At 37.2% G+C, this 23,974-nt stretch overlaps 1 long non-coding RNA gene across 1 annotated transcript; it reads left to right on the top strand.

Annotated features, from left to right (window-relative positions):
- The first annotated feature begins 240 nt into the window (after positions 1 to 240).
- LOC117233621 lies at positions 241 to 1,082 on the top strand. The gene is made up of 3 exons (XR_004493359.1): positions 241 to 333; positions 504 to 571; positions 845 to 1,082. It is a non-coding gene; the product is annotated as an uncharacterized LOC117233621 (long non-coding RNA).
- The last annotated feature ends 22,892 nt before the right edge of the window (positions 1,083 to 23,974 follow it).

The raw sequence follows: 23,974 nt of genomic DNA, 5'->3' as shown, positions 1-23,974 counted from the left end.
GTTCTTGTAACTTCGTTTACTTATCATACGTTTTTTAATTGAATAATTTATAGTAAATAATTTATTATTTGATTATCTATTTTTCTTCGATCGTCTTGTTCGTTATTACATTTGCCGGTAGATCGTATAATGAGCCTTCAAGACGCAATTTGAGCTTGATTATTGTTTCATTTTGTATATAATTTGCTTTTTATACATTTGTTATAATGTTTCGACTTTTTTTTTTTGTGCAGATTATTGCTCGACTACGCGGAAAATTTGGAGATGTTAGGAACATGCAACGAAATTACAAATGGCGCCACAAAATTCAAAAGGACGCCATGATGACTAATGGTAATATTTGATTTATTTTAATAAAGTGAAACGTATTTATATGTTTATTTTCTTTTTCTATTGGTTAATTGCTGACAGTTATTTAATATTCAATCGATATACATTATTAACCAACCATCATATTTTTTAGAAGAAATTATTCATATATATGAATTCATATTTTGTTAAAGGTTTCTCATTCCTTCCTTTTCATCCTGTTTCCTGGAAAGGACTTAGTGATGCTTAAAAAACCAAGAATGTAAGTAGCTTTGTATTTTGTACTTCATTTAATTCCTTGTATTTTATGTCAACTATAATTAATTAAAAAATGGAATTTGATTGAAAATTTGACAAGTTAAAATTTTTCATTCAAGTCAAAGTTTTATGACAACTAATACAATATGACAACAATAAAGACAAGTTAAAATTTTATGTTTTATAGAGATCAATCTTCTATTATTTCAAACTTTCTAAATAATTAACACTGTCTTTAAGGACGAATTGTACAATAATATTCTATGCTTTGTTATAGATTTCTTCCAGTCTTTGCTTTTTTTCATGGGAATCAACGATTCCTGTCTAATGATAGGCTTCACGATGACGTTCCATAGGGCACAATACATCGATGACAACGTTCTTCGCAACTAATCGTGAGTCGCATGCATTTTTGTTCCTCTGGTCACTTAATCATGTTGTAGAATGAAAGGTTTGAAGCGACACGGGTGACTGGTTGTATTACGTTGAATTTTTGACGAGCATAGTGACCGCGAGTATTTATTATACTCGCGAGTAGTAACATTTTCTTGTATGTGTTTCATTTATCAGTTCAGGATAGGTTTTCTTGTACACCGCGTTTTCGAATGTTGATAACACACGAAGAATTAACAGAGGGGAGTAAATCAAAGTATATCCAGAATGATTTTATATTTGCAAATATCAAATACCCAACAAACATATGTGAGTAAACAATGAATATAAAAATAGCTTCGTTTAAGTATTCTGTAGTGGAGAAGTCGGATATCCTCCGATTTCATTATGAAAATTGCAATTATGATTGAAATTATTATAATCACTGTTAATGCTATTATTGATTTTTATTATAAATGATATTTAATTTTATCTTGTGTTTTGCGGTAATGTGGAACAATTTTATTGTTCGAGTTCCATAGACAGTAAAATTTCAGTAAAATTTTAAATGTGAAATATAAAGGTATGGAGTCTAATTTTGTCCGTCCAAGAATGTATCAAATGTTACGTACAAGAAAACACTTCGCGACAGGCAGATTCAGAATCAAAACAAGTTTTGAATGTTTCTTAGTTTCCAAAGATGTGTTTTGATGAAAGAATTGCCTGAGGATATTTTTACTAATATTTCATGTAGAGTTCATTATTATTATTTATTGATATAAATACTATTTGTATTATTTTGAAGCTCAATTTATTTTTTGAAATATAATAAAAAACAAGTGAATGAATATTAACTCTTCATTTAAATTTAGCATTTCAGTAATTCATTAAATTAATAGAATAAAGTATAAAGTAGACTTTAATTAACGAATATTAGCCCGTTAGATACAAAACGTAATAGATACGCTTATCATATTTTTAGCCTAGGATTTTCAGGTTTAACCCCATAGGTTAACACCCTAAGAAAAGCGGTGGGCATGATGACTATAGTTTATATGTATAACATTGTCTCAGCGACTGACGTTGCGTTAGTGTATCGTGCACGACGTATTTTCTACATTGTGTGTGTGATTAGGTCGTGGAACTACGTCGTTTTCTTCTTATTTCAACCCATATAATTCTGAAATATTAATGAGTTTCACAAGTGTTATTAATGCAATAGTAATATATAATTATATTAAATTACAATGGTATTAAATATTATACCATTTAGTCTAAGAATATCCTAATTTTTCAAATGATATAATACAAGATTATGAATATTTATACAATATGATCATGAGTATTAATTAAAGTTAACATTGAAATATATTAAAAACATAATTAGAATTTCAATATACACGTAACGTATGATGGTCGCTAGCCATCGCCAGTCGATTTCAGGAAAAAGGTACGTAAAAGTTAGAGTATGAAAGTTGAGTGTCAAACTCGGGTGTCGGAGGCGTCCCGGGACGTCTCCCTAGTATAGGTCCTTGCGCCCGGGTGGTATGTGAGAGAATCGTGGAGTGAGTGTGTTGGTGTGCCTGTTTTGCCATTTTTAAACATAGGGCTATGTTAGATATAGCTTACTTTCTGGTGTGAATGTTAATTATAAGTAGGTAGGGCCGGGCAGGTTGGCACAGTCTCTGGTCGGGTAGGCCCGTTTCTCGTGTCCAACCTGTTTCAGGAAATTTAATTTGAAAAATCGACGGTAAAGCTGGTACGAGTGGAGAAACTCGTCTCTGGCTTTATCCATCGATTTTTCGAATATCGTGGTCGCGATCGCGAGTGGGTCTCGAAGCGAACGTTTATTTATTGCTCGAGCATGCACATGCGAACGGGCAGTGATCACTATGATCCTTGCTCATCCATGTACACGGGGAATAGTATCCGCGATTTATATTTTTATTTTACCTTTGTAAGTTATTTTTTATTTTGTGATTAGAGAGACTCGAGTCTAGATCTAAGTTTCAGCGGGCATTGCGCTCGAAGAAAGAAGAGGCTACGAGCCGAAGAGGCTCGGCAAACTGCCATTCAATAGAGCAACTACTAATGACTTTCCATCCTCTGGATCACCCAGAGCATGGAAAGTCATTCGTTACTACTTTGTCACTATGCTCGCTTTTAGTAGTTGTAGTTATAGTATTTTTTTTCTGGCCGATATATATGTCGATCCTTAACCACGTTGGGTAAATCGCGTTTTTTTTTTTATTAGTGTTTGCGAGAAATTAATTACGGTTTAAATTAGAGTTGCGTAAAAATTTCGCGGCTTTTATTAGTGTCACGATAGAATGATTACGGTTTGGATTAGAGTTGCGAAAGAATGATAATCGTGTTTGCTTTAGTGTTGCGAATTATGACAGCGCGATTGTCTTTAGTGATTTTGATTATAAATTGTTAGAACTTCTTGAAGATCAATATATATTAAAGTTCATCTCGTTTCCGGTCATTTAATGTTAGATTTGAAGGTTTTAATTAACTTTATGATATTGTAATTTGTAGTATAAAATTTTTATTAAATTTGTGTTAAGAATTAGCGTTAGGTATGATAAATTAGATTTCCAATTAGAGTTTTTGGAATTAGTAAATGATGCTTTCAATGTTTTGTTCAAAACTGCTGCTTCCTAGGAATATTTGATACTGCTAAAAAGTATTGCTTTCCAGAAGCACTAATTTGTTCCTGAAAGTACCTGAATAAGTACTTGAATACGTAAATACGATATAAGTAATAGTGATTAAGAGTATGCAAAATTAAGGGTGGTATTTTAAATAAAGTATTATTACTTTAGTTGAATATTTTACCTTGCATACTTTCCTTGCTGCTTGAAAATATAATTCCTATGTTGGTCGTACCAAGTCGTAGAGGGCGTTAAGAAACACTTCGGCTTTTTTCAATGTCGGTATTTCAGTATGTGAGATACGAAGTCCCATTATTTAGTCAATGACCAGTGAAACTACATATATCATAATTTACCGATAGTCGATCTTCCCTGATCGACAGATAACGCGTTAAAAAAATCCATTCACGGCAAACGCGTAATTTATCGAAACATCGATGTTTCATCGACAAAGGATGGTAAAAAAGCTTCCCTCGGAGAACAACGACGATATTAATCGCCTGTCGCCGGCAATAGAAGTACTCGGCTCTGAAATATCCATTGAATGTTGTTGATCGATGTACAATAAATCAAAACTCTCCGACAAGTCGCGCCTCCATCGGTCGCGTTTCCAACCACCGTTCGTTCCATTCACTGACGCTGACGTCATCAAAAAGCCACGGAGGTCCCGGTAAACGTGTGCACAGGCGACCGTTAGCCGGTAGCATCCGCAAAACTCGATCCTCCGGCAGAATCTGGCATCTGGTTGCGTCACGCGCCGATACAAGCGAACGGGCGCACGGACGTTCGTCTCGAAGTCTGGCAGTCCTTGACGCAGGCCTCGATCCCGGCGAAAGATGAGCAAACTCGAGATCCGTGAGAGATTTGCCGCACTTCCTCGAAGGAACGACTCCTCCGACCAGTTTGCTCGCACGAACGGTATTGCGCTTACTACGGAATCTTCTTCGATCGATCTCTGCGCCTAACCTTTTTTTTTCTTCCAATCCAGCCGATATAAGGCTGCGAACACGTGAATTTTCTCGCTGTCAAGGAAGCCTGTATGGAGGTCATCTTTGATCGATCGTATTTCCGTGTAGTTCGACGGGGCCTATCTTTGAACCCGTCAAACCATTGCACATACTCTTTTCTTCGTTTTCGCGTGAGATAGGGTTTTGACTGGCGCTGTCTGAACATACAGTATACGGACACTGCGTTGAGTAGGTTAGTAATTTTTGAGTCTGTCGAGGGAACGAGAATTGAATAGATGGTGATGCGAATGTTCTTCTTTTGTGGATAATAGTTCAGTTATTTATTTATTTTATTTTGTTTACGGGTAGATAACTCTGCATTATATAGAAGGATGTATATAAGTAATTTCAAGAATATGATACCGAAAATTAATAATACGTTAATGCATCAATTATTCGAAAAAGGGAAAGGGCTAGGTTTTAAGAATCTTTTACTTCCAGAATTACTAGTTCTTCTGTATTTAAGGTAATGAAACTACATAGTTAGCTGTTGGTAGACAATTCTCAATCTCTAATTTCTTACGACATATAACGTAACTTGATTTGAAGTACGTCTAACAAACAGAAAGCCTAGAGAAGCTGTTTCAATATCATAAGATTAGGCGCGCAATTAAATTCGTCAGCTAACTGGTGAACGCTTAATCGCGATTATCTTATCGGCAATTACACCGGCGTTACATCGATATGGCGTGCAGTATTGTCGCGGGAACATTGTCCATTTATTACTGACGGTAAATCGCATTAATAAAAGTTCTGTATAAATGCTCGTTCTCGTTGATTCAATACGTTCCGTTGTGTTATCCTTTTTGCGTTTGAATTACAAATTCCCTCGTGTAGAACAGCGTGCCATATGCGGCAATGGTGCCGCAACGCGCGTGCGCGATAACGATTCTATCTTCGTCGTCCTTGCGCAGAATCGTACGATTCCCGCGCAAAGACACGTGACACCATTCCACGCGTTTTTCGTAGCGCTGATGTCAAAGTAGGTTATCGATCCCTTCGAACGAGGATCTATAGATCGGCGAGATACAGTAAATCGTGAAGGTATTTGAATATTGGTAAGAACTTTTTATGGATAGAAAGACTATAGAAAGAAAAAGCTATAAGTCATATTTTCTATTTTTCGGAGACAGGCAGGTTTTAAATTTAGTATTCTTATCAAATTTAGTGTTCTTTCATATTCTTAAGAACTTGCAAAGTAGTACCCATCATAATATTAAAATATTGAAGATATTAGAATATTGCTTAGTAATTAAAATCTGCAATCTGTTACTTGTATTTAAAAGATCTGCATCTTTGAACTTCACAGGTTCTTTTCATTTTTCAATTGTCGTACTAAAATTGTACCGTTTTGTTGCAAGTATCCTGTAACATTTAATATCAGATTGCTTTCAAATTTCACCGATATAATCATGACGATCGTATTTCGTTGCGGTATTAATGAAACGTCAACACGTTTTATATGATATAAATATAACAATTTTTTATGATAACCGTTCAAGTACTTTGGTGAGTCACTGTACGATCTTTGCAAATGTCACCTTACGTTTATGAGTAATTTCGCGCGATCCGCGATGCTGATAATAACAGACACGATTTGAAAAAGCATCCGCTCAAACGATCGGCAGATAAAATTCTAACAGAGTCTCGGCGTTGATCGGGCAACCTTGACAATCTCGGTAAACGTGGAAACATTGTTAAGGTTTCCCTCGATACTTTCACTTTCCTTCCTCCTTTTTCGCGGCAAGTGCACAAGCCCGTTGCAAAGATCGCCGCGAACACGTGGTTTTACGCTTTGACGCTTAACGGTAAATCTCGATGGGTTTCTCGTTTCTTCGCTCGAAATCCTTTTCGAACGAACGTTGACCGCGTTGCTGACCCCATTTTTTCCCCTTTTCCTTTATTTTATTTCCGTTTGTTATTCGCTGTTTCAGATTGAACGCGCAGCGTTGTTCTCGTATGGTTGAACCATTAATCCTTTAAGTGTTATAGCCGCGCTCGTATGTGTCCGGTGAATGCCATCTACATATACACATAGACTATGGTGTGCGTTATTGTTGGAAAGTGTGGGAACTTTGACGATTGAGTGGAAAAAAATGCGAGTGGATGTTTGAGCTCTTATATTGGAAATATTAGATTATATTGAAATTATTAGAATATATTGGAAAAGTTGGATGATTTTAAATTGTTATCTTTGTTTAAGTGTTTTTCCGATTCGATTTATAAATTATAAATGTTAAGGGAAATTAATTATTTGTTGAGGACACGGAGTATTATGACTCCCTAAGGTATAATTAACATCATGAATAGAAAGTGAATATATTCACATCGCGATTGTACGACAGGTTGAGGAGATTTATCTGTAACAAAAGTATCGAGTAAATAACCGTATGTGTGTTCATTGAGAAGTAGTTGTGTTCCTATGGAGTTGTTTCGCTTTTACGCGGGTTTCCTTCAATTCCTTGGCGAGCCTCGAAATTCTAGCATGTCGGGGTATCGTATTCATAAGGCACGTATATTAATGGACGCACGGTGCTACACCGGTGCACGTGCAACACATAAACCACTTCCTTGACAAGACCCAGTTTCGATGTCTCTCGCGTATGTCGGTGCTTAATTATGCCAAGGGAGCACTTACACGGGTGCAGCTCGCTGGTAGAAAAAGAACGTACTTCCTTTTTGGCTTGTTTATCGATCGTTGATTATTTATGCGCCAAATTTTTTGCGACGGTCAGGTATCTTTTTATTCCTTCCTTTTCCTCTTTCTTTTACAAACCGGATAGCGTTTCATGCATTACGAAAATGTTAAAGGGTGACCGGAGTTTCACATTGTAATTATAATAAATTTAGGTTGTTTCAATAAATTTGAAAGTACTCCATATATATCTGGATAGTTAATATATGCGTTTGTGTCGTTTATTGGTTACGTGGAAAGATAATTGACGTAAAGAAATTTCACGAAGAAACTTCCATATTGACAGTTACAGCGCATCAAGTTAATAACGTTAATATCAATTTTGTAAGAACATTATTGTGTAAGAAAATTCTGTTATTTTACCAAGTTATGCCAATAGCAAATCTTTATTGCTTTTCTTGCGGCATCCCCAGAGGGTTTATAAACTTTTACCAAGTTATCCTATTACGTTGATATACAATGGCAAGAGACAGTAACGTTGATTAATTATTTACGATTGGACTGCGGATTTTTATGTAAATTCGTACTTTTGGAAACACGTATAATTGAAGAAGTAAAAATAGCTCGGTAGAAAATTGTTTTACCTGTCAAGTATTACAGAAAGCTCCACTATACTTTTGCTCTTTTAATTTTGTTCTTTTAAATTTTTCTAGAAATGCATAAAAATCCACAGTCTGTTTGTGATATAGGAAGTGTACAGAGGAAATAATATATAAAGTACTTGTGATTTCATAAATAAATAGCTGTACTATAAATACGTTTACATTAGTGCTTCAGCTCCAAGTGGACTCGCTTTTCACAAAGGCGGCGTTTGAAGTCCCACGTGAATGTCCAATAAAAGGCGATAAAAGCCCAAAAACCATGGCAATAAATCACCGGGCAGGACCGTTTTCTCGCAACCTGCAATTTAAGCTCGCTCTTTAAACTGTTCATTACTCGTCCCATTCGGTTGATTTCAATATCCCTCTGCGGCCCTGTCGGCCCTGTCGGTTCGACGTACCTATAATACGCGTACTTCACGACCAAGTGTTTACGACTTTTATTAACGCCCGCGAAAATTCCGAACAACACGTCGAAGATTCTTCCAACAGAGGAATTTACCTTCTCACGCATATTCGCTTTTTACTTGTGCTTATTATGACGATATTGAAGAAGATTCTTAAGATTCTTCGCTGGAACCAATCTTATCATTCACGTTGCGTATATCGTACGTGTCTAACGTTATCTAACTATTAGATCAAGACCAATTTTAATACACGAGTTTATGTTTATTTCATAGTCATATAAAATTAGAAAAGTCTGTCACTATCGTCATGAGCTAGAGATCTTTTAATTTAAAATCTCAGTTTTGCATACAACAAATTTTAATCGCGACATTCCTTCGTCAGGAAGGTGTTTCAAAGAAGATTCAGCGTCTTCCGCCACGTCGTTCTTCATTGTCCATTCGGTTGGTTGGTGGAGCGGTAACTCGATTCGAAAACTTGTCGACGGGCCTGTTTTTACGGTAGCAGAGATATTATACGGGCGTCGGTCACTTTCTTTCCATCGGTCCCAGGACACGCGTTTTTTCGCACACACTCTCGTTCCACATCCTTTGTTCGCCGCTAATTATACACCATCCGGTCGCGGTAGCGAAACTACGGTGGCTCATGAAAATACTCGAACACTTATAGAAACCTTTTATGAATACGTTATGTATCATTCCTCGGAACTGTTTTAGTTTCAGCTACTAAATATTTAATGAATTATTCATTGAAGCCTGTGTGCACGAGACTCTGTATTTCTAACGCAGCTGTTTTAATATCGATATATTAATAAAATCAGAAACTAGTTGAGAGATTACTAAAGAAAACAAATTTATTCAAATATGAACTAAATAAAAAGTTTGGTACCTAAATAACGAAATAATTTGACACAAAATCATTTGCCTGTCCAGACAGTTCAGTGCAAAATTATTTTAAAATGACACCTATACAAATAGACGATACGCTATTTATTATACATTATTTAATCATTTTTCAAATATTTTATTTAAGCAACCCTATAACGAACCAGAGATAAACGTTTCATGGAAAAAGATCGAAACGAAAGCAAGGATATTGATATCGAAAGATAATTCGATTGACAACGAACGTAGAAATGTCTCGTAGAAACGTAGGCGCGAGCGTTGCAACGATAAGTAAATGCACGCCTTTAACAGCTGTTTCGCTAATGGTAGCCGGTGAACGAGCCGGTTGAAAATATAAATCCGCTCGTTTTTCTAATTACACCTTGGTTCACGAACGCTCTCGCGCTTGTTCTGCGATCCGATGAGCCCGATAAAGTGTTCAGCGAGCGCCGCGGGATCTCCATTCGCTTTGTTCCTGTCCCGACGCGCCAGCAAACACATATTTACTCTCAGTCGTCATCCGTTGATTTCATAAACTTCCACCTCTTGTGCCGCCGCGTTCTCACCTGTTCTTGGTCGGATATGAATATCGAATTAGCACGATCAATAATTTTTCTTATTGGATTGTCACAGTTCAAAGTACTTGGGCACTTTTTTCCCTTAATAAAAAGCCACGTTGACGTGATCGGCACTCGACGCGTTAAGAAACAAAATTTCGGTCACACTAAGTGGTCATGCAACTTCGGTCCCGCAGTCAACGCGTCGATTAAGAAATTGTGGATAAATAGAACTACGACGAGATGAGAATAAACTGGCGTTTATAATTCTCGAAGCACGAGATTCAGTACGAATATTAATAAAAGAGAGATCACTGTACATCGTAGCAGGTATCGATTTTGATCATTAATTTCTCTTAATTCATTCGTACTAGCAACATTTATCTACTTGTCAATACGAATCGACCAGAGCATCCACATATTCATACACAACAGCATAACTCAAACTCTCACAATCGTTCGTAGACTCGACAATATCAATTAAGGCTTTAACTCGACATTTTTACTTAACAGATTAGATAAACGGATATAAAACCAAGCATTTTTCATCTCCTCTCTGGAGTCGCATTCTGATTTGCATTCGGAACAGAGAAACCGTGATACGCTGCGACAAGCTGTTGGCTTGCTGGCCGTTTATCGGACTGGCCACGCGAGACCGCATGTTCCAGCTATCTATGTGTGTACTGTTGCACCGGTGCACCCGTGTAATTACGTTTACAACGGCGTTCCCGTGTATACGTACGTACGTACGTGGCGGTTGTAAATTTTTAACGTTTCATAATTATACGCCTGTAGCCGAGCACACCAGCCCGATCTAATGTTACATTTAGCATGGCAGCCTTCCTCTGGCGAGCGCGCCAAGCATGGACAAGCCTGCACGTCCGTGGAAAACCTTGATCCGATATCGCAACGATTTTATATTAGGCGCGAGCGGATTTTATCTGCTTCGAATTAGTTTGATAATTGGATTGCAGATTGTTACGCGTTTATTGGAAATCCGAAGATACAAAAATCGAGTATTTCGATTTTAAGCTCTCACGATGATTGCATTATATATTTGTGGTTCTTAGAGTTTTAATCGGCTCTTTATTGGTACGTTGCGCTGCCTTTTTTCTTTATTAAATTAAAAAAAAAAAAATTCCTCACGACGAGTTATATGATCTGACATTAGTCGTTACGTAAGATTCTTACATGATAAATTTACTATTTCTAGAGATACGTGAGAAATTAAACGCAAATTATAGGAACGGTATTATATATGAGAACGTCTTGAAATATCTACTTTTAATATATATGCGAATATATTATAAATAGTTAAGTAGAATCAGAGCAGTATGATGAAAGGAAATAAGTAAAAATGCGATCGTGTTTCTGCCTGAATAAAAGTAAACAATAGTATTTTAGCAAGAACATTCGCGTGGATCAATTGGTTCGATAGTTCCTGGCGATAAAAACGCGTTTTGATTGAATCCATTTAGGAGCAGTTAAGACGTATAAAAGCGTATAAGAATTTCAGAAAAGAAGTTGGCATGGTTTAATATTACGCTTCCTCGTTTATTTGTTTGCCTTTTATCGAGAAAGTTGGATTCCTGAGTTGATGGTAATCGGTAGAAGTCTAGCAAGACGGATGAGGAACGACGAAGAAACTGAGTAGCTCTATTGTTGAAATCTTTTTGGTCTACATTGTGACTTGAATTTATTCATGTTCATATCGTGAAACGGAATTAATTTATGACATTCCTTATCACTGGCCTTCATAAATCACTTAATTTTTGTCGAATAAGTGCTATTTAATAGCGTCTTTAGTGTACGGTAATGGTGTTTGAGTAATTAACTCGTACTAACCATTCTCCCTCGTATTTCACTTTATCATCCTTGCTCCGTCTAAAAAGGAGAAGAAAACAAAATCAGACTAAAAGGAACAGAGATTAAGATCAAAGATTAAAAGAAAGGGTGATTTAACACAGCAGCGTATGGTCGCTGTTTGTAATAATAATAATTCGAGAAACGAGATGAAGGTTCGCGTGATTATTCGTGCGAGGTACCTGCAGAGATACGTAACGAAGAGAACTTCCGAGATGCAACAGTTCTACTTACAATTAGGCACACACCAGTTGAGAAGTGATTGTTTCCGCGTTGAACTTCGCAGTGATCTCCTTGATTCATTGGACCACCGTTATTCCGGATATTATCTTACTAATAAAGAAGCGCGCAGCCAGTAATTACAATCGCAAGAAGTCGAAGAAAGAGATAGATGAGGAGAGACGAACAATGGTAAAAACCGAAAGACCTTGGCCGTTCGACGGTAGACGTTTATTTAAATGCACGCTTTTACAAGGGACTCTTGTAATTAGACCGCGGAAAATGCAAAAATGTTTAAAAATATATAAAATATTCAGCTGTCGGATGAGACAATGATGGTGCATTATAAAACTATGTAAGTAAATAATAGTGTCTACGAGGAAAATGGAATTTAATTCCATCTAATCCAGGATGACGATTTTACTACGTAACCGGTGATTAGTTTAACGGTAATCCATCACAATGCCTGGAGAACGAGTTATTATAGCGTAGATGGCGATTGGATCACGTGTACGTAGGATAGTTGACAATTAGAAGAATATTTTTTCCCTTCTACGTGTACTATATGTTAATCAAGTACGGTTCAGCGTGATTTATTCGTTACATGTCGTATAATTATTGATGGTACTATAAACAAACTTATCGAGAGAGAGAGAGAGAGAGAGGGAGAGAGGATCGTAAACTAGACGATCGTGAAGATGAGTATCTTGTGAACGTCGAACGTGTCGAAGTTTCTTGGAAATTTGTCAAGATTTTCATCGAAGATCGATGGAAAAAAGAAAAGGAAAAGGAGGAAGAGAAGATATGGACTTGTCGTTTAGAGTCATCGATTTCTATCGAATGTTTCGTACGGACACGAGATATTACGTGTACATAGAGTTTCACGAGTTATGGGCTAATTCAGAGAGAAACAGACGATAAGGATGAGAGAAATAAATGATTGCATAAAATGGAATGTCTTTTATTCGTGTGTTCTACTTGACTAGAGTTTTAGGATTACTAAACATCGAAAGAATTTTTGGATTCTAAATTTCGTAATTTTCGGCTGTGATTTGAAATTTGGAATAATAAAATTTATACGATCGTATGATTACTATTTTGACCAAATAAATCGAAATTATTCTGGAGAAACTACATATAGTTCAGACTTTATTCTACAGAGCGACGTTTCCTATGCTCGAGCCAAACGCAAAGACACTGTGACGATTATCTGAAAACGCAACGACGAGTAAATAACATAGTTGCAACTTGGAAATCAACCTTGCTTTTCGTATCACTATAGCGTATCTGGAAGATGGGTTGCGCGTTATAACTCAGCCGTCAAACGAATGATATCCGTTCTTCCATCATGTCGGATCAGCCGCGAAACGCCTCTTACCTGTAATTTGACTTGCAACTTTTCTTTATTTTCCTTTCTTTCTTTTTGACCGTCTGGAATTTGCATTGTCTGCATGAAAGTGCGAGAAAGTACCGGCTATGATTTCAAATCTTTTTTGCGAATTGAAGATCATAGGTTGGTACGTAATAGGAAATGATTTTGCAATGAATTGTCTGTAACACGAGATTTATAGCGAATGTTTGATAGAGAGAGCGAGATACTGTAGAAAATTTGATACTTTGGGTTCGCGTGCAAGATGTTGCGAAGTATACTGATTATTTAACGGGAACTATTTATGGACTTTAGAGAAAACTTTTGGGTAATAGAAGTGAATAGCGTCTTTATATTGGCAAGTTATTATTATTATTGTTATTATTATTATTATTATAACTATCTAGAGGCTCTAAAAATTTATATAATAGATCCTAAAGATTTTCATAGAAAATTACGATAGATTGCAGTGTATATGACTTCTGAAGGATACAGTAAACTTAATTTACGACGCAATGTTAACGTTTACATAAAACCTGAGAATATACGAGACGCGTGGAAATTGTTTGATTTTATTAAAACACATCAGGATCAAGGAACGATGAATTTAATATATAAATTACATTTTTTTTAATTACACGGTCACATATATAAATTTATTTTCTTCTTATCAGCATCATTACGTCATGTTTTCAATAAAAGAAATGTCTTTCTTTTTCCTCGAGTACTTTCTGTATCTAGCTTATAATTTAATTTCGAAACTCCTGCCAACGATCAAATATTTATTCTCCTTTCATAATTTTGTCTGTTCGTAGAAATTCGTGGAAGTTACGTGGACAGCCGTTAGGAAAAAGAACGAAAAATTGGTCTGTTATGGCTTCGAGAACTGCGACAAAGTCTTTTTGACGCGCATGGCTGATTCCTGGACCGAGTCGTAATTGTTTTTTTCATACGTACCTGTCGGTCTACCTGGCAAATGTCTGGTATTTTCAGTCGGTGTAGTTGAAAAGTATCCCATAGACAGTTCTTTAGTTCGATCGAATCGAAACTTCCACGTCGTTAGAATGATACGACAAACTATTTCGATGGTGGATTATTTTGTTTGAAACAAGAAAGTATAATAGACAATAGAGTAAGAGATATTGGAATACTTGGTGGTTAAAAGGAATGAATAAACTAGGACGATTAATGTTGCTGCTAGTTTAAAGGGATCTGTGAGCCTCGCCTTTCTCTTTCTTCTTTCTCTTAATTTTGTTGATTCAAGTATAACGTTTGTTGCAACTATATATATCGTAGTAAGCATCTCATCTTTTCCTTATTACGTATATCCACAGAATATAAACACAGTTTGACTACAACGTATATATAATGTTTCATCGTATCACTAAATAATATTAAAATTTAATATTAAATACATGTTTGAATTTGAGACAAAATCCTATATGTTATGAAAGGTCTTGTAATCGTCTCTCTTTCGATGATTTATTCGCTTCATAAAACCAGTTTCGATATCGACTTATCGCCGACAGACCATCTCCCACGATAATGTAATAACACCTGAACGTCTATGATAATCCAGTGTAACATCATTTTTCACTAGTGATCATCCATGGTGTCTTCCGCGGAAATTCATTCGATAATCCAGGCACGCATTCTCCGATCTGTTCCAGCTTGATCGTTCACTCGCGATTAATTGCTCGTTGCTAGTCTACTGGTTACCTATTATTACTTGAACCATCAGCTTCGTTCGTGATACCGTTAGAGGAACGTCTTCGTCCATTTCAAAAATTTCACGCGTCCATCAACACCATCGATCTATAAAAATGTATAAAAAAATCTATAAATGTATACAATTTCCGTGAAAAAAGATTAATTGGCTATTTTGACTACTATTGATAGTTTTGAAAAAAGCGAACAACTCTAAATTAAATAATCTTACCGAAATCTATAAAATTAATTACAATTTATTATATTAGAGAATTATAAATTGATCATTTTGATACTGTTTTGATATTAAGATAAAGATGCTTAAGTTAAGTAACGTAACTTAGGCGTGATTTAAATTGTTATGATCGACGATATCACTTGAGAGATAAAAATTAAAAATTTAATTCCTCGAATTCAGCAAACCTTTCTCAAGCCACACCATCTCACGGTTCCGGTTCCCTCACTCAGGCGTGTTTTGGTCACGGTACGTTCGATCCAAGAAAAACGAACAGAATGACGCTGTGTTTTTATTCGATCCACCGTGTGTGTCGAGGATCTAATTGAAACCGGCTTGGTATGACCACCGAGGCAGGAAGCGATCGTCGAAAAGCGAAATGAAATTAGGGGGTCCGGCAAAAAGTCGACTGTTATTTCTCAATTAAAGTCGCCAAGGTATCTCGATGGAATAACGTCGTGTACGAGTGTTGTTCTTCGCGTTTATCTTTTAGAATTATTATCTGTTATCGAGCGTATAATCTACGGCCGGATTTTCAACTTGCAGGTCATTACACCTAAAAGGGTCGTAACTGTTTTTCGAGGGGTCATCGTGGTTATTTTTCAGGATTATATAACATTTTTGAGCATTATTCTTAATTCTACGGGAATAAGGTATAGCAGATTATCGGATTATTTCAAGGCGATATGACTATGAAAAAGGTTGGGAAACACTGATCGACGCCTATCGAATAAACGCGCGTTTATCGTAAATTCTGCGCCAACCTATAATGGCCGGTGATTTGTTGTCTATTTTACAATTATGTTAGAATTTATACTTGTCTGGTTCCGTATACGTAGGTTTCGTTCTATGCGAGTCAGTTTCATCGTAAAACACGAGCGTGTTTATGTGTCGCGCGATTTCGCATGTTGCCACTGTGTTAAGTTTATACGATCCAGTGGTTCGAGACCGTTTGATTGTGCAGGCTATTAGGTTCGATATTATACGTAGATACGTGTTTTTGGTTCTATTTGATGGCATTGCGAATGACTAAGCTTTGTCTCGAGTGAAAATGTTCAAGGTCCGGTGATTGAGACTGACGCGCGGAATTTTGTCTGGAATGCTTGAGAATTCTGATTGTCTGGCTGATAGTAGGTTTAAGTAGGTCAAATTCAAGATGATTGTTAGTGATTTAAATGTAATGTAAATTAGCTTTGATGTCTGATGTAGTCTTTTCCTGAAATATACTGATATAAATATATACATAGATATTTTCCAACTTGAAATCGACAAAAAAATATATTAAATTTGTGTTGTAAAAGCTTGTATTATTATTATCGAGGAATTATACTTTTATCTATTTTTAATCTCACTAGTTTGTGCTTCGGAGCGTTTATTATGTAATAAATTGTGGAGTTTTAACTCAGGTAAACGTTTTACGGTTCAAACAACTTTTCGTTTATTTGTGCTTTTTAATGAAGTATATGTACATTACACGAGTCTAAATACGCAACTGCGAATTATCCTTTGGTTTTTGCGCGTCTCAAGGATCGAGTACACCCGAATGATTTATTGAAACGGGATACGTTATTACACATTAACCATCGTAACTTAAGTCAGCTGTCGTCGCTTCAATTTGTGGTTGTTCTTAATGGGCATTCGATATAATACAACACATCCGAAATAGTAATTTTATTGTAATATACACATGCATTAAATGAAGCCAGCGTTAAACTACGTCCTGTTTGTTATAGGTAAAAGATCGTAAAATCAATACTAAATTTCACGAAGGATTTAATCGAAACTATAAATCTAAATTGTTTTCAACAATTGCGAGACTTATCGGCATACGATTACATATCGTTATATACCAAAAAAAAATTCAATCTTGTTATTTATGAGATTCTTATTATATCTAACATAGAATATACGGACTTTTCGCGACCTATAATTCCGAGCGAGACGATAATCATAAAGTTTTTAACAAGTCTCTAATGATCCTTCGAGTTTATCTGGTTTCTATAAATGTCGAATAATACTTATAAACGAAGAGTATACAGACATATAGCGTTTAAGCTCCCAATCACGGTTTTCAGTATCCAACATCGTGCAAACGAGCGACACAGGGCCGGAACACGAATTATTGCGAAACAAGGCGCGACTCTATTTCTTACATTCCACCCTCTCCGTGGTACAGATTGACAGACCGGTGACCCAGCTATTACGCTACCAACAGATTATTCCGTATTTTTCTCTCTCGCTTCTCAATTAAGTCCGCCGCCGCTCTTGTCCACCGTTCCGATCGAAACCCGCCTTTCCATATAGCGCACGACGCACACGCCCATCGTTCGCGAGAGTATTTCTCTCTCGTTTCGTTCTCATTTATTACCATTATCGTTATTACGGCCATAATCTCTGTCCAGTCAACGACATATCGTCATAGGGACAGTTCCCCGCAGACGCTGTGTCAGTAGATAATGGTCTGTGACTTCTCGTGCTCCTTATAATGCAAATTGCACAAATTCCCTATGTCTGTGCCTCGCTAAAACATTTTCCATCTATATCCACCATCTTTCTCTAACCTTTCTGTCTAACAGATATTCCATCTCTATTAACCTGCCTTTTCTTTCTCCCGAGACCTTTTGTCTCTCTTTTACATTCTGCCCGATTTCTTACCTCTTTTCCCGTCTGATTCCGTGACCACGTACGATCGAGCCCGTGAAACGAAAGAAACTGCCCGATCGTAATGGAAAAAAACGCACGTCATGCAATGGTCGATCTCGTATCTGTCAGCAGATAACATCGAATTCCTATGGCGGGCTCACCCACTCTCCCGTGCTAAGACCGACCAACCTACGAACTACAAATAAACGCCGCCGTTAACGTTTACCCATAAATCAATTTAATCGTGCGTACAGGAACGATAGCCATCGGTCGAGCTAATGTAATCGTCCGAAGCGGAGCTGTCGTTGCGCGTGCGCGGTTGCCTTTGCGCATGCGCACCTGCACTTTTATTGCTTGGCGCGAGAGTAGCATCCGCGCGTACGCGCTGAAAAATGTAATCGAGATCGACGTTTTTGCGCATTAGCCCTCGGAAGGCTGAGATTGGATCAACTCCGACTCGCGCAGATAACCCGTTTATTATATTTTAACTAATTCGAAGACAGGGTCGAGTTAAATTCGTTTTAGATTGGTTTATGAATTTGGTTTCTTATGGAAATTTAGTTATCACACAAAGGTAACACGCGTTTCTTCTCGTTTGATTCTTTGTTCTATCTGTGTTTCTGATTCTTTCTAGATTAGGTGGATATGTGGATGTAAGATTATGAGAAAAAATGATTAATAAGTAACGCGAGTTGGCGCTTTATAATGTCGAAATCGGGAAGATACATATACGTTTCGTACGAGTCGTTGGTTTCGTAATGTACTTCGCGAGGAAGAAACGAAGAAGCTGAACAGTTTTTGCCACCGCGAATATTACTCTTCGTGCAATTTACAAAGAAATACACGCTGATGAATCATTCACAGCGGTGTAGACTAATTTTATACTGGAACTTAATAATACTCCAGTGTACTTATCGATGATCTTTTTTTTTTTTTTAATATATTTAAATCAATATTTAAAATATAATCAACGAAATAAAATAATAAATTCTGCGCAGTGTAATGATATACGTAGAGACTGTGAATAATTCTTAACAAAACCGTAATTTGCATATATGATTATACAGGCTGTTAAAAACATAACGATGCAAGACCTTTATGGTTGATGTTACAAAATTACATTTTATGTCGAAAGTATTTATTTTAGAAGCAATGCCAATTATATATATATTTTTCTTCTTCCTGCCTTATATCAGGAACTCTGATAATCGTAAATCTGTTTTTATATACAACGTCTTAATGGTAAAACTCTGTGATAATTTCGAATATTTTCAAGTTTCTATGAAACATAATTCACCCAAGAAAGTACAATAAGACCGCGATTACGTTGCAACGTATCGGGTATTAGTTTCCCATTAATTTTTTGCTGGCAGCGGCTCGGGACCATGATGCAAGTTGCAGAATATGACATATTACACAGCAACGCGGTAATTCATTTCGTTTTAAAAACGTCGTGGAATTATTAACAGCCGACTAATCAATCGTGTTTTGCGATTACGCAATGTTCGTACGTATTTCACCATCTGTTGCAATGACAATGGGAAATCTTTGACAATTAAGAACGGATCTGGTTCGTATTCTCCGTTACTTGTGCGACGTATGAATCCATAATGCGGCGATAACAGGCGACACCTCGTACCAGACCATAAATAATCACGACGATAAATCCGCAAAGCATTTTGCTGAATTGTCACATTGATGAAAAATGTCGCTTTTTACGCTGCCCTTATCGCGTATCGTGTTTTTCTTTAGCCGGGTGTTCTATGTTTAATCGAGCTACGAAAGCCTTGTTACGTATCGCTCAACGTTATCCATTTCACATCGTTGTCGTACCTATGGCGATAATTATTGGCAAGAGCCACCAGGTAGAGCAGAAAATGGAAATGACGAAAGATTTTTAAGAATCCGCTTCCCGCGAAACAACGATGGAATTCGATCAGCAAAACGACGACTTTAATCGATTATAAATTTCTTTTTCTTAGAAGTACCTTGTCGAATATGTTATGTATTTCCTCGTTTATCGTTTTTTTTACTTTATCCTCCTTTTTCCCCCTTTTTTTGTCGATGATCGATATTGCATTGACTACAAGGTTGCTAGCAGTACCGTGGAAAAATATAAGCGTAATTACTAGAGTGTGGGTGTTCGTGTAATTCTGGGAGATTTAAATGTGCCGGGGAAATGAAAGAACGTTTAAAGTTGGTACTCTTGTGTTACGAGTTTTACTAATTTTTACACGTAGTAGACATTTTTCTGTCAAGCTGTGGTATCATTTATTCTAAGATATACTCTATGTTATTGCATCATATCTGTTTATTGTTCTTGCTCGATAAATGTAGACACCCATTTGTAGTTTGTATAAAATTACGATTTGTATTCAATACGAATTCCACATGACCTAGAAAAATTGTTGAAAAGTGGGGAATAAATGAAAAATAACAGGTTGGTTACGTCACTGCGATGAAGTAAATTGAAATTGTAACTGAAGTCTGTATAGTAACGACTAGTTAATGAGGATAACGTCGGCCATTAAAGAAGAGATAAAGGAAGTACCGTGGAATCCGTCTTGTTGTCACGTTGAAAGAAATTGGGTCTCCTTTCGTTAACCTTGCACACAAGTTCTGGGTCGAAGCGTTGGAAAGAAATCTCCGCTTTCGATACGAGCTCCCGTGTCGGCCAATTATTTTTGCCGCCTTCACGTTGACAGCATGATAAACGTTTTTAACTTTCGTAATTTCGATGTTTGTGATACAAAATGAAGGGGATGATTTTAATGCAACCACGAAAGGTACACAGAGTTGTAGAAACTTTCGCAAAATTGATTAAGAATTTAATTTTTATGAGTTAAGAAACTCGCTGTTGACAATAAAATTGTTCATGCTGTGAAAATTGCCAGTTTTCGTTCTGCCATCTACGAAACTTATTTTCTTCTTTAATGAAATAAAAATCTTTCAATAGTCCACCGTTCGCATTCGTTCACCGTGTTTCATTCACCCCAACGAATAACTCCACACGATTGCTTTCTATCAGAAAATACCGATAATTAGACGCGTTGTTCGTAACCGCGTTCAATGATCCACCATGTAAAAAGCAAACGGTGAGTTTGCAGGCAGGCGTTCTCTTTTAAACGGCCATTCATCATCATCGCCGGACAAGTGCAAAGAGAAAAGAAGAAACGACGAGATCTTCGATCTCGAATGTCGAGCACGCACGTTACAATGTAATAATTCGGTAAACACGAGAAGCGTGCAGAGTCGCTGTTAATTGCGCATGCCCGGTTGCCACAGCACGGCGCATGCGCGCTACTGAAATGTCGCGTTACACGCTTTAAACATTTCGATGTACCGTAGAGAAACAGATTTTAATTGTTCATGCGACGCGACAGGGGGGCATTGGTATACTACACGATGTACTTGCCAGTCTAACAGCTCATTAACAAGGGGACGATATGTATGTTCTAAGATGACTTTTAGGAATGCATATGACTAGATTGTTATGACTTTAGATTACACTATCGAGATCCTTAGGTCAGGACGTACGACCCCATCAGTAGAACTATATATGCACCATATTTTAAATGTTACGATTAACCTACAATATTTCAAGTAAGAATGTGTTGTAGTCCATGCTATTACGTGTTATCGTAAAAAGAAAAAATTCATCTTGATAGGGTTAAAATATCGTCTAACCTTTCTTCGTTTCTAATGCCCAGGATCAATAAAATCCACACTTTGCTGTATCTCTACTGTAAATCTACTTTGCTGTAAATCTAGTAGATAGTAAAAGTAATTGAATGGATAGTTGCCAACTCAATAGATTACCATCGAATTCTGTTCTTTTGTCAATTATCAACCACGTTAACGAAGAAGACATTTCTCGATCTTATAAAGATTTATGTTCAAAATATTGTCGTTAGCTGTCACGATTTTTAACAATTTTAGGCAAAATTCATCGAATGGTACATCGCTCGTCTGTAGCCTCGCAAAGCTCAGACTTTAATCCTTTCGACAACAAGTTAATTCCACTTTCGGAACCCTCTTGTGTAATTCAGCACGCGACCAAGTTTACCACCCTTACCCTTAACCCTTTCAACGACGCGAGGATATCGCGTTGATCGTGTTTTTTTAAAATTCTGTGGTAATCTACGTGGCTGGCGTTCATAAGTACAAGTATCTCTGCTTTTCGTGCTACGATTCGTGAGATAGATAGAAAGAGAGGAAGAAAGAGAAGAGTATGCATCGTGGAGTATATGCCGGATTGTCGTAATTATTCGCTGCAAAAACAGAATACAAGATGAAGGCGGCGATAAGCAGCGTGTTTTTGCGGCTGGTCTCGGAACGAAGTACCACGAACCAGCCGGACTTTCTTATTCCTGTCATCCATTAGTTTTGCTACGTCTATTAAAGTAACGCGACTCGAGTCTGTACCTGACTCCTCTTCTTCGTTGGCTATATGCATTAATGAGTAGGTGCACCAAGAACGGCCTAATCAGCCTGGGATCAACCTACGAGAGTCGCTGTCGTATCAAATTGAAGGTCTTTTATTTTAGGACCGGTTCCTCCTTTCAAAAGTATATCTTCTTTTGTTAATTCGTCTTTTTCTTTTTTTACTTCTTTTTTTGTGGAGGCGGGGGCGGGGATGGGAGGTACATGATATTGCAATATGATACACTGAATTCGTTGGACATGCGAAACGATTGAACATTCTCGGAAACGTACGTGAAATGTCAGACCGCGGAACATAAAGGTGGATTAAGCTCGAGCGAGAAATTTTGCTGGAAGGTGGAATTATCAACATTTAATTTATGAATATTATTTATGACGTGGCACGTCAAGCACGTCGCGGACGATGAGAGATTCAGCAAACGACGAATCCGACGTGTCGGCACGAAAGCGTTAAAGCCTGTAGAATGTAGGAAATTTCGTTCATAAAGATATCCCTGTCCAGGGGACAAGAACATTGCCGGCTTTCTTTTCCGTGGGCTCGTGCCTGGACATCGTCGCATTAAAATATTAGATGTCCATGTTAATTACACGCTGAAGCGTCGCAGCATTAACATACTGACATGTATCAAGACGGTACAGGAAGCGGAAATTCGTTGCGGTTACATAATTATCGAGCATGCGGCGAGATTATTTACCACCCTCGAAGAGAAACCGAGGAGGAAGCACGGAGATTCTAATTAACGAGTTATCGATGCCTCTGAGCGAAAAGAATGCTTGACTACATAAATAGAAGTTCTGTTGGAGTTATGGTGTCAATTCTGCAACAGTGAAACTTGTATCCTTCTGTTTCTTCTTTCTTTTCATTTTTTCATATGAGATATCAAAATTTGAAAATTTATTCCATTATCTCTTTTGCAAATTGAAGACTATAAGCGGAGAAACGTGATAAGCGTCATCTAGTACTTATTTATCTATCTTAAATTGATTATTTGGCATTATTAATTTTCTCCATAAATTTCAAAACCGTATAAATCTTCCATCATTCACAGAAATTCGTATGCATCGATAACGTTATCTTTCTTAATATCTGGCATAAACAACATCCGTAGTATAATTATACATGACATGCCTGTGCTTCACAAGGGGAAAAGACGTCGTATCCGGGCACATTTATTTGCCTAGTAGATCCAGAAGAAGTGACGCACAGTTCATCATTTAATGCTACTTTCATCCGTGTAATTAACCGATAGTAAAATTCAAAGCGAGGGCCGTTTCAATTACAGCGAAATGGGACACGGTCGATCGCGAATTAATGGGGAAAAAGATTCAAAAGAAAATACGGCGACGTTCAGTTTGCTAAGATTTGAACGGCGTGTGGGTTTCGCGGTGAAAAAGCCAATCTCTAGCCGCTATAAATCTTCTCTCGTTCCTGGCCGGAAGGTGGGGAAATGGGGAAAAGAACGAAGGTTTTACGGCGGTTTTATCGTCGACGCTACAGGAACCGAATGGCCACTTAGATTCACGGCTGATTTATCGTCGATTTTACTTAAGATACTCGCGTGCATCGCGACCTGGTGTTAAATATTTAGCGCACTGCTCTCGTACCGTATCGTAACGTTGTGTTACGCAATTATGGCAAATTTCTAGCGTGAGAACATGTCTGTCCTTTTTCCTCTCTCCAAATAAATTCTATTACCAGACTGTGAACTTTCATAGATCTATGGGTAATTCGGAGATGCAAGAATGCACCTA

This window comes from Bombus vosnesenskii, unplaced genomic scaffold (genome assembly GCF_011952255.1).
Source record: "Bombus vosnesenskii isolate JDL3184/JDL3185 unplaced genomic scaffold, Bvos_JDL3184-5_v1.1 scf7180000013298, whole genome shotgun sequence".
Lineage (NCBI taxonomy): Eukaryota > Metazoa > Arthropoda > Insecta > Hymenoptera > Apidae > Bombus > Bombus vosnesenskii.
Note: the sequence above shows the minus strand (reverse complement) of the source record. Positions and strands in the feature narration are given on the sequence as shown.